Consider the following 11,605-nt stretch of genomic DNA (forward strand, 5'->3'; position numbering starts at 1 on the left):
GAAAATAAGAACCTGTTTAGGTGTCTGTGTACTGGAAAGACAAGCACAGACAGAGCCGGACTGGAAAAACTGAAATAAATACATACATTCTTAATTCTAAGGTATCATGTACCAACAAGCTTTAAGAACTTGCAGGAAGTCATTACCTATCGAAGACTCAAGTAAACTTCCAGACAACACTGAACAAATAATACTTAATTTGGGAGACATGTCAGATAGGAAATTTTACAACTGTCTTAAGGAGAAACAATGAAGCTTGAAGAAAACAGACAAACAGTTCACTACTCCAAAAGAGAAATTTATCAAAGAGATGGAAATGATTTAAAGAAAAAAAAACCCACAGAAGTCCTTGAGTTAAAAAAAATATAGTAAGTGAAATTTAAAATGTGACAGAAAACATCAAGAGCAAGACACATCAAATGGAGAAAAGAATTAATGAGTTGTAAGATAGTCTATTTGAAAATTCACAATTGGAAGAGAAAAAAAAAAGATAAAAGGGAATGATGAAGGTTATGGATACTGAGATAGAAACCAGACAGCAGGTATTCACATTATTTAGTCACAAAAGGGACTTGAGAATAGCGAAGAGTAGAAAGCGAACTCAAAGAAAACATCTCAAACCTACAGGATACAAATATCTAAGGAGAGGAATGTCAAGGATCCCCAGTCAAATTTAACTCAACCACACCTAGATCAGGACATGTTCTAATCAAGTTCTCAAAGATTAAAGACAAACAGAAGAATCTCAGGGCAGCAAGAATAAGAAACAATTTACGATTATCTCAGTTTGAGAGCCAACTTCTGAGTGAAAAGAAAGACGTTACCTGAAAATTAAGCTAAGGCAAAAGGGCTGGAAGTGAATGTTTTTCTAAGGAAAATAGGAAGCCACTGAATGATTGGAAGCAGGTGCTATGTTAGATCGTATTTCTATTCTAAGAAATATATACTGGCTTCGTTGGAAAGATGGGCTGGAGAAACTTAAAACAAGAAGCAAGAGTCCGGCGAGGCATAACCCCAGCTACCTGGTGAGTGGAATCAGGATGACTACGAATTGAGGTCAGTCTGAGAAATATTAGCAAGACCCTGTCTTTGCTGGTATTGCTGACACGGAAGTGCACTTAGAGAGCAAGCTGGAGGTTCTGGATTTAATACTCAGCACCGCCACTACCACAACCACAGAAAACCAATGAAAGAAAAAAGGAGAGAAGAAAAGAGAAATGAGAGGAATGATTTTGTAAAAAAAAAAAAAAAAAAGAACTAAAGGTCAGAGATCATTCTAGCTGAGGTAAATTGCAAAGATAAGCAAAAGTGGACAGATGGGCATGGTGGAAGTCATCTGTAATCCCTGCTGAGGTGAGGGAATCACCATTTGAAGGAGTCTCTGCAGAATGAGAACCTGTTTCCAAAAAATAATACAGAGTTCCAGGGCAAAAGGTATTTAAGTAAAATAAAATGAAATAGTGGTTGTATTGGCAACAGTAGTCCCTGAATGTATTACTTGAGACTGGTAAAGATAACATCTTGGTTGGTTTGTAATTTAAATTTATGCCCTAAGGCACTAAGAAGAAGCAGGTTTGTACAAGATAAGGACCTTGCCGTTTTCTATACAGAGTTTCTTGTTCCTGTAGGAGATCCAGGTACGTAGACACTTAGTGAGCGCGTGTGAATGAACTTACTTCTCATCAATTTAGCTCTATGGGAAAATAAATGGAAGGGAGATAAATGCATCAATATTGATCATCCCATGGGTTGTCACTGAAATTTTAGGAGTCGATGAGATTACTGAAGCAAGTGTGCATAGAAGAGAGGCAAGGGTATATAATCTTTAGCAGCACCATCATCTTCCAGAAATTCAGAGGACAAGGACTACACAAAGAAGAATTAACAACACACAAGAAGAGATTGGTATATTTATAGACAAACGAAAGGAGGATTTCTAAAGAGAGTATGACATCAAAGATTACACTCGGCAGATTGAAAACATGTCACTGAAATTCCATATGCAGTTTCTCTGAATAATCATGGCAAAGGCAGTTTTTGTGGCATCATGGAAGTTTAAGCTTGATTGTGATGTACTTTGAAATAAATTATGAGGAGAGAAAGTATATATATATATATATATATATATATATTTGAAGAGTTTATTTGTTGAGGGGTGAACATGTGAAGAGAAATAGGCTAGTATCTAAAACAAGACATGAAACGTAGGGAAAGTTTGATAATTTCATACTTCTGAAATAGAAGACAAAAAAAATGTAATTTAAGTCCCAGTTTGAATGTGACTGCAAAAAAATGGCAAATTTATATTTATCAGAGATGCCTGGCTAGATAGAAGCAATGAAGGGGACATATGCAAGAGTAAGTTTAATTAAAACAATTCTATTTTATTTTACCTTGTAAATTATCTCTGTATAGTTGTCAAAATGGTTTCAATTCAATATGACAGTTTATGAGTGCCAAGCACCTTGGTCGTTACCACCCTTCCATCATCCCCCTCCCACCCCCCCCACCCCCCGCCCCCACCCGTCCCACCAATCCGCTCAAGTTGCCTGGTTCCATTCTCACGTATGCACATTGGACATTATTACTGCTTTTTCCCTACCTTCCTTTCTACATTTGTCTTTCCTTTTCATCCCCTTGGGCCCCCTCCGTGTCAAAGATCAAAGCACAGCAATATTTGAGAACAGTTCCAAGTTTCTGACCTCTCTAGGGTGTAAGATTCCAGTTATCTTAGCAGCTCTGGCTACAATAACTTTTATAAGAATTGCTCCACTGAAAGGTCATAGTGTAAGATTTAAAAGGTGACATGTGTTCTTGTTATGCCTAACAGCTCATCATCACACCTGGAAAATTCCGTGATGCATCAGAATTATTTTGCACCTCTCATATATTGTTTATACTCAAGAACTTCCCAAGCTCTTTACATGTATTAACCTTTACAGTAGTAACATGTGGAATCAGTGGTTGTGACTAACAAGATGTCATCAAAGTTTTCTTATAATAATTACCATATTCCTTCAAATTGGAAATGATTTAAAAAAAAAACAGAACTTGATTTAGCCTTCCAACCACAGTTAAACCATAATAATCCACATTACAAAATTTCTATTTGGAAATACAAATGACTTTCCATGAATTAAATGATGTAGACAGAAAAGCTAAGTACAAATCTGTTCACAGTGGATCTGCCCAAACTCTGTAGATATACTTACTTCAGAAGTTAAATATTCTCCACATGATTGCACATTGTTACTTAAGCATGTAACCTAAGAAAAGTGAAGTTTTCCTTTGATGATTCATATCAAAGAAGACATAATTTCTATTTTTTCCTTATCATTGCATTCCTCTTAAAAGGAATTTATTGAAATGCCATTGACATTTAACAGAGTTATATCACCAGTTGAAATATGTGTTTGCTTTTTTGGGGTAACAGGCTAGAGAAATCAATCCTAGTTGTCAGGATATCTGAAGTGGCACATGGCATTAAATCATAAACAGATTATTATTTAGGATTATCATTATTAATGCTTCAGAGTTACTTTAGGTTGATGGTTTTCACAGTGTCTTCTAGAGGCTACTCAGGCTCTGCAGATACATTTTTGAGGTTAAATATTAGAGTTCTTAAAATTATTTTGGATTTTTTTAAAGAAGGAAAGGAGGTATAAAATGAGGAAAACAGTGAAGAAAGAAAAATGAGAATTACTGCTTTTTCTTGAATTGTGATATTAAAATTTTCTGTTAGCAGAATCATTATCACTAACTACGTTGTCTATATAGTTAATAAGAACTATGCATGTTCTCAAACATTCTGTGGAGCAAGTTTTACCCATTATTTTCCATAGGAAAATGTTCGGCTCAAGCGAAGCAAATACTAAGAATTGATACAACACTGGGGTTTAAACCGGCATATCAGATTTCAACATCTTCTCATCTCCAACAGGTCCCCTTCCCTGTCTTCCACAGAGGCTGGCTAAGTAGATTCTCAAGGAAGAGGATTCTTTTCTATTTTATTTTATTTTTGTCAGTCCTAGAGCTTGAACTCAGGGCCTGGGCACTGTCCCTCGACTTCTTTTTCTCAAAGCTAGCATTCTACCCTTTGAGCCGCAACTCCATATCTGGTATTTTTTTGGCAGCTAGTTGGGGATAAGAATCTCATAGGCTTTGTCACCTGGGCTGGATTTACACCATGAGCCTCAGATCTCAGCCTCCTGAGTGGCTGGAATCACAGGCGTGAGCCACCGTGCCCAGCTGGAAAGTCGTTCCTTAAAGAATGGCCTTGGGGTGGCTACATAAGGAGGGAAGAAGCCATGTGACCAAGGCAGTCACAGCCACAGCTCCGCTGCCCTCCCCTGGGAGGGAGCTGTCCCGAGCCCTCTGTCCCAGTGGATTTCTCTGACTTGTGAGGGGTGTAGGCCCCGGGGTGGGCAGATTTATTCTCTTGCCATTGCATGTAAGTCATGGTGTCCCAAGTTCTAAGTTGCGCTAGTTCCAGCAAGAGACTTGAACTTGAGCCAGGCAATCCTCATCAGCAGAATAAATGCCCACTCACAAAATATTCTCAGAAGACTGAAGAAGGAAAGGCCTTTCATCCCAATGGGAGAATTAGGTGGCCCTGGCACAGCGGTACAGCAATGGCATCTCGTCATTATACAACAGTCCCTATTTCCAAATACAGAGGCATAGGAAAGAATCTGTCTCAGAACAAGACTAGTTTAGAGAGAAAAGTATGCGGGATCTAAGGGAATTTAATTTAATGATCTCCATGTGGAGAAAGGAAAGAAATATGAAGTCCATAAGCATACAGAAGGGAGTTTCATTATGGTACTACCATTGATATGTACAGTGTATTTTTGAACAAATCCACTCCTATCATGTTCTCTTAAAAATCTCCTGGTGCCTCCTTCCATAACATTTGATATGTTTCATCACACTTTCCTCACAACATCTATCCTTCTATCCTCTTTTCCTCAAGTATCCTCTCTTTCCTCATTCCCCCTTCCACTAGGTCCCAGATGCATTTTGAACTCATATCCAAATTATTATCGTTACATTAGTAGTAGTAGTAGTAGTAGCAACAGCAGCAGCAGTAGTAGCAGCAGCCGCAACAGTAATAGAAGTAGTAAAGTCTAGATTAGATAAGTTGTACATATATGCTTGGTAGAGCCTCTGTTTCCTTAAAAATTATTTTTGATTTACATTTTTAAATGTGCTCTCGTGTTTTCGGCTAATGTTTACTATTAAATTGATAAAGGAGAAGAAAAGATAGTAGCACATATAGGTTGCAGACAGATTATTATCAGTTGTTATCAGCTAAACATGACAATGCACCAATGTTCCAAAATCATTTGCTAATTTGCCTATTTACAAGATTGAAATCTCAGAATGCAGATATGGTAAAAAGTAATTTATATCATGGAGAATGTCTATTTCTTCTTTCAAGTAAAATGAATACGTGGCTTGAGGCAAGGAGGCGGCTTGCTAAATGATGACCAGCAAGTTCAGTAAAGAACAAGAAGAAAAAAAAGCTAGGATAGCCAATACCTACTCATTGTGCTTGCTATATTTTCACACATATAAATCAGGCATAATTTATAATCTATGAGAAAAAGAATAAACAAAAAGTGGAACATCAAGTAGATATAAAAACTATACTAAAACAGGTGCCATGAAAGCATGAAGATAGGAAAAATTCAATGTCCTTGTCAAACTATCTAGACTCATCTGTACCTGAGGAAATCCACTCGTCCAGGGAACTCAACAGCTATCAATATCGATACACCTTTCCGAGCCAGTGCGGACAACTTGATTCATGTATAACCCAGGCATCTCTCCAGGCTAACTCCTGGTAACTCCTACTGGTGCTAGCAAAGGAAAGCAGTGTCTGTTGAAGAACCACAGCATGGACTGCAATAGAGAAGAATGGGAGACGGTACAGCAAGAGAATACTGACCGTGAAGTCACCTGGGAAATGGAAGTTCTCCATTTGATGTGGTGTTCTTCAAAGCACTGCTTGGAAGTTTGCTCCCATAAACAAGCGGCTTTCTTGCAGTGTTAATACACTGCCGTTTTCTCTTCCAACAGACCTCACACATTATCTTCTTTGTCTATAGTTTCCTTGGGCTACTTCAGTGAATCATGGCGAGAGTTCTCCATTGCTCTAAGACTAGGTCGACAGGGTAAAGAGGATTTCTGAATGTAGGGGCCACAGATTGCCTGGGTTGCATTTGATCGGATTCATGTAAATTGTAACCTATTTGGGACATCCAACTTTACAGTATCCCTGCACTAGTTTAGAAGTGATAACCATGAAGGAAGTGGTAGTCCAGGGGATGTGGTATCTTTTGGCAAGATACCTTGTTGAGTCAGGCTCAAATATGCAGCTGCTTGGCCTTTCTACTGCATTGCAACACAGTTACATCCTCACCAAGTGCACAGCTTATTGGTTGATCTAGTTACTTCCTACCGGGAAATCCAAACTCGTCTTCATATTTGATCCAAGTAGCAATCTTCGCCAAGACCCGAAGCATATGTGTTTGGGAAGTTATTAAATTTCTGAGATCTCAAATAGTTCTTTCATCCCCCACATTCATTGCTCATCCTCTCAACCAATTGTCATTCTTTTTGTGTCCTGTTCAGAAAGCTTCTACTCATCAAATTTGAAGGAAGACAGTAATGTATTTTATAAGCTACTTGATGACTTGATGGTCTGGTCTGACTCCTCTGTTATAAACCATCAGCCATATTATTTCACCCAAGGAAGTCCAAAATATCAAGCCACAGCTGGGTTACAGACAATGTATGAGTTTTGTTTTTCCAGAAGAACATGTTATTTTATTTTTTTAACCAGATATAGCTTCTTTTTTGTTGTTCTTTTTTAAAAAAATTTATTGTCAAACTGATGTACAGAGAGGTTACAGTTTCATATGTTAGACATTGGATACATTTCCTGTACTGTTTGTTACCTCCTCCCTCACTCCCCCCTCCTCCCTCCCCCTTTCCCTCTCCCCTCATGAGTTGTTCAGTTAATTTACACCAAACAGTTTTGCAAGTATTGCTTTTGTAGTCATTTGTCTTTTTATCCGGTGTCTCTCGATTTTGGTATTCCCTTTCAGTTTCCTAGTTCTAATACCAGTATACACAGTGTCCAATGTACTCAGATAGGATACAGTGATCGTGCAGGTACAACCTCAGGAAGGGGATACAAGAGGACCATCAACAATAGAAGCTACGGTTTCTCATGGCATGTTGAAAGTAATTACAACAGTGATATATCACTCGTTTCCATAATATGGAGTTCATTTCACTTAGCATCATCTTATGTGTTCATAAGGGTATAGCTATTGGGCTCTTGTTATCCTCTGCTGTGACTAGCCTAAACCTGTACTAATTATTCCCTATGAGGGAGACCATAGAGTCCATGTTTCTTTGGGTCTGGCTCACTTCACTTAGTAAAATTTTTTCCACGTCCTTCCATTTCCTTACGAATGGGGCAATGTCATTCTTTCTGACAGAGGCATAAAATTCCATTGTGTATATGTACCGCATTTTCCTGATCCATTTGTCTACTGAGGGGCGTCTGGGTTGGTTCCATATTTTAGCTATGACAAATTGTGCTGTGATGAACATTGTTGTGCTGGTGGCTTTAGTGTGTTCTTGTTTGTGGTCTTTTGGGTAGATGCCCAACAGGAGAACATTTTAAAAATATGAGTATAACATTTTTGTAATTCTTTCTTTGCTACTTCTGTTAAGATTCACTGTCTGGTCAGTATTTTGCTATGAGACACATCTATGGTACATCATCCTACACATTGCCCCTCTCAACAAGAATAAGCTCACCATGTGGGTACATCCTTTCTTCCAAACCATAACTTTTTAGGATATATTTCTGTTCACAATTATCTCTTAAAGGTAGCTCAGTAAAATAGAAAAAAATGTTGGGGTTGGGAGGTTTGTAATTTTCATTCTGTGCAGTAATAATTTAAAACAACAAATTGAGTATAATGATTACTATTACCCTATTTATTGTATTTTAATCCACTATTGCCCAGTAACTTACACCTGATACCTTTTGTTTTCCTAATTCTAGCCTAGAAAGTTTCTGTCAATATGGGCATATGCCAAACTTTGACACTCAAATTATTCATGAAACTTGACTATATGTGGAACAAGTTATCTCAGTGGAACATTTGCAACCTACAATATCTCACACATGTAGAAAACAAACAAGATATCCTTGGCTATCTCCAAAATTTAATAAGTCCTAGAAATATCTCTGGAAGAACTTTGGGAGAGGGATCTTTCCTCCATTTCCAACCAGAACGAACAATAGTCTTACCATCCATATCTAGCACGTCATTATTTATTGAAGAACAACTATTTTGGACCTGATATTCACAGCATAACCTAGTCTGATCAATTTCCCCAGTCTGCCATCCCACACAGTCCTATCTATACAGTCCTTAACCACAAGAGAAGACAGGCATTTCAGGACTGGCCTTTTCTCCTACAATCTGGAGGATATTGGCAAGTTGGACAGAAGCTACGATTTTGCTCCCTCCACGGAGAGGTGGTGAGACGTGGACGGGCAACTCTTTCGATGGGCATGGTTCCTGGGATGCAAATGTGTGAGATAAAGAGCACAGTTCAAAATTTCCCAAGCACCTGTGGCTTGAGAAACATGGGAACCTGAAGTTCCCTACCACTGAATTGGAAAATCTGTAGTGGAAGTTAAGATTTAAGAGTCGTGATGGCAGCAGCGAACAGCTCAGCTACATCATCACTGGCTAGGCAGCCAGTCAGAGAGTAAAATGAAGAGCGGCACGTCAACCACTCCAAAACTCTGAGGTTTAGTTTTTCATCTTTCTTAAAAACACATGAGCATTGAATCCTTTGTTTCTACTTCTTTGTTTAGAGACCAGCCCAGGCAAAATCATTAGTAGCCTCCCATCTGGACAAATAAGCCAGACTGGGTGGTCCATGTACTCAGGTAACCAGGAGGAATAGGATAAAGGATTATTGCATCTGAGACTTGCCCTGGACAAAACTTACAAGACCGTATTTAAAAAACAAATCAGAACAAAAAGTACGGGGCCATGTCCAATTAGTAGAGTACGTGCCTCTGATGTGACATTTTCAGTGAAGCTTTCAGTACCACAAAAAGAAAAATGTGTGAAAAAGGATAGTGCAGTCAATGAAACTCTACTCTTCCGTCAGAAAGTAAGATATTGTACCATTCATAAGGAAATGAAAAGGCTTGGAAAAAATTATATATGTAACACGAATTAAGCCAGACTCAAAGAAACATAGATACTATGGTTTCTCTCATTTGTGGTCATTAGAATGTGCATATAAATCTACAAGTAAACACACTGGATGGTTAAAAAAATACACTGGAACATCAGAAATTATCTAGGTCTCTAGAGGTTTGCAGAGTGAAACCAGAAGGAGATATTCTTAGGAGAGGATTACAAAGGCTTAATAGCTATATCCTATCTATCTAAATGAACCCCCCTAAATGACAATGAGGTAGTATTTTTCTTTCTTGCTGTTTTTGTTGTCATTTTCTTTTGTCTTGTTTGTTAGTTTGTCTCTGAGAGGGTAAAGATGGGCACAAAAAAGATGGAACAAGGGTGAACAAATACATCAGTGGGACTCAGTAGACCCTGTGGGGAAAACAAACTCTACAGCATACATACTCTACAACATACAACCGAAGAAGTAAACAATGACGTCTATAAGTCTGGAGCTTAAAGGAGACATCTAAAATAAAGGCATAAATTGAGGGAGAAACAACAAGTAGATCATATTTAGTGATCATAGATTAGATGAATTCACTTAAGGAGCAAATATATGGGGGTGGGAAGAAAATGGAGAGTACAGGAGGAACAGTCTAATGAAAGAAGAAGGAGCAGGCAGGTGGGGGAAATCAAGAAGTGGCCATCTTAGATCCTGAGTGTAGAATGAGGTACATGGAGGACAAGAAAATAGTACTAAAAATGGTGTAAAATGTTCAAGCAGTCTTGTTAGTTTGTAGTCAGGTTTTAAAAAGACCTATCATGTAAAACATCTGAAATGTCTAAGTATGAAGTACTGCCATTGAGTTACCTAACCCAGGACCTTGGCAAATTTTCTGCTTAGAGAGAACAGTGCTTTATCAGAATTTTAATCATGGGTTTCCAAAATTTGTCATGTGTGATAACCAATTTTCTCTTTGTGGCGGTTCTATGATAGTAGAGTCAATCTGGTAACTACACATTGTAGTTCTTACTTCAGTTTTTCATAAGGATTATATAAATAAACTTCCCATGGCTTGGAGCGTGCTGACATGATTACACTTGCTTCTGAAGTTGTCATGTCAGCTTTCAGTTTTGGAAATTATCCAATTTCTTTGAATGTCACATGGATTTGAACACTAATAGTCAGCCAACCTTGTGTGTCTGTGTAGGTGTGTGTAAGATTTTGATCTTGTGTCAATTGCACACTTCTTGCTGGTGAATAAGAATTTAAAACTGTGTAACTTGAAGATCACACAAATTCTTAGCTTCCCTCTATTGCTTGATTCTTGATGTTGCCTGGGAATCCTTAGCTTCTGGAGCAGGTTCTCATGTGGATCAAACCTTTAATTCCTTTATACTTCCCTGTTGCTTCTCCAAATTAATGAAAACCACTCAATACACTTTCTTCCTACACCTACACACCTATTTTCATCCATACACTCCCCTCCCACTTGTTTTTTCTTTGTCAGTCATGTAGCTTGTACTCTGGGCGTGGGTACTGTCCCGCCACTTCTAGTTTTCTGGTGGATAAGTAGAGATAATAGTCTCATGGACTTTCCTGCCTGGCTGGCTGTGAACTGTTATCCTGAGATCTCAGCTTTCTGAGTAGCTAGAATTACAGGCCTGAGCCACCAGTGCCCAGCTGTATACTTTCTTATTTTCATCCATACCCTTTCTTCTTTCCTTTCTGTATTTGTGCATGTCACTATTCTATGCAAAGTATATGTACTCTGACCATACAATCTTCTTTTCATTGTGAGTCCTTAGTCAAATGATGGTTCCCTTTCTTGTGTCTTCAACATCTTTCCTATGACATTTTTCTCTTTCCTGGTTTGTTCTCATCAACATTTAAACAGAAATTTCTACCATCTTAAAATAAGCTGGCTGCTGGTGGCTCACACCTACTCAGAAAGCTGAGATCTGAGGATCACAGTTCAAAGTCATCCAGGGCAGAAAAGTCCGTGAGACATTTATCTCAAATAAATTACTCAGAAAAGGCCAGAAGCGGTGCTGTGGTTCTAGTGCTAGAGCCCAGAGTTCAAGCCCCAGGGCAGGCATAATAGAAACAAGCAAACAAATAAATAATAAAAACATAAGCACAGATCCTCCCATGGAGAAAATCTAGAAATCTTAAAAGTTTATTCATCTTTCAAAGTAATGGTATCTTTGGTAGCAATTGTGGTATACAGGTGAAGATGAAAAGAAGAGAAAAAGTATCTATTTTTCATGTCATAGATTTAAAAGATACTCTAAAGCTAAAGACAAAATTATATGAATCGTATTCAACCAAAAAAAAGTATGCAAGATTTGCTACTGTTATATTTTGGGGC

Source organism: Perognathus longimembris, chromosome 22 (genome assembly GCF_023159225.1).
Source record: "Perognathus longimembris pacificus isolate PPM17 chromosome 22, ASM2315922v1, whole genome shotgun sequence".
In the NCBI taxonomy this organism is placed as follows: domain Eukaryota; kingdom Metazoa; phylum Chordata; class Mammalia; order Rodentia; family Heteromyidae; genus Perognathus; species Perognathus longimembris.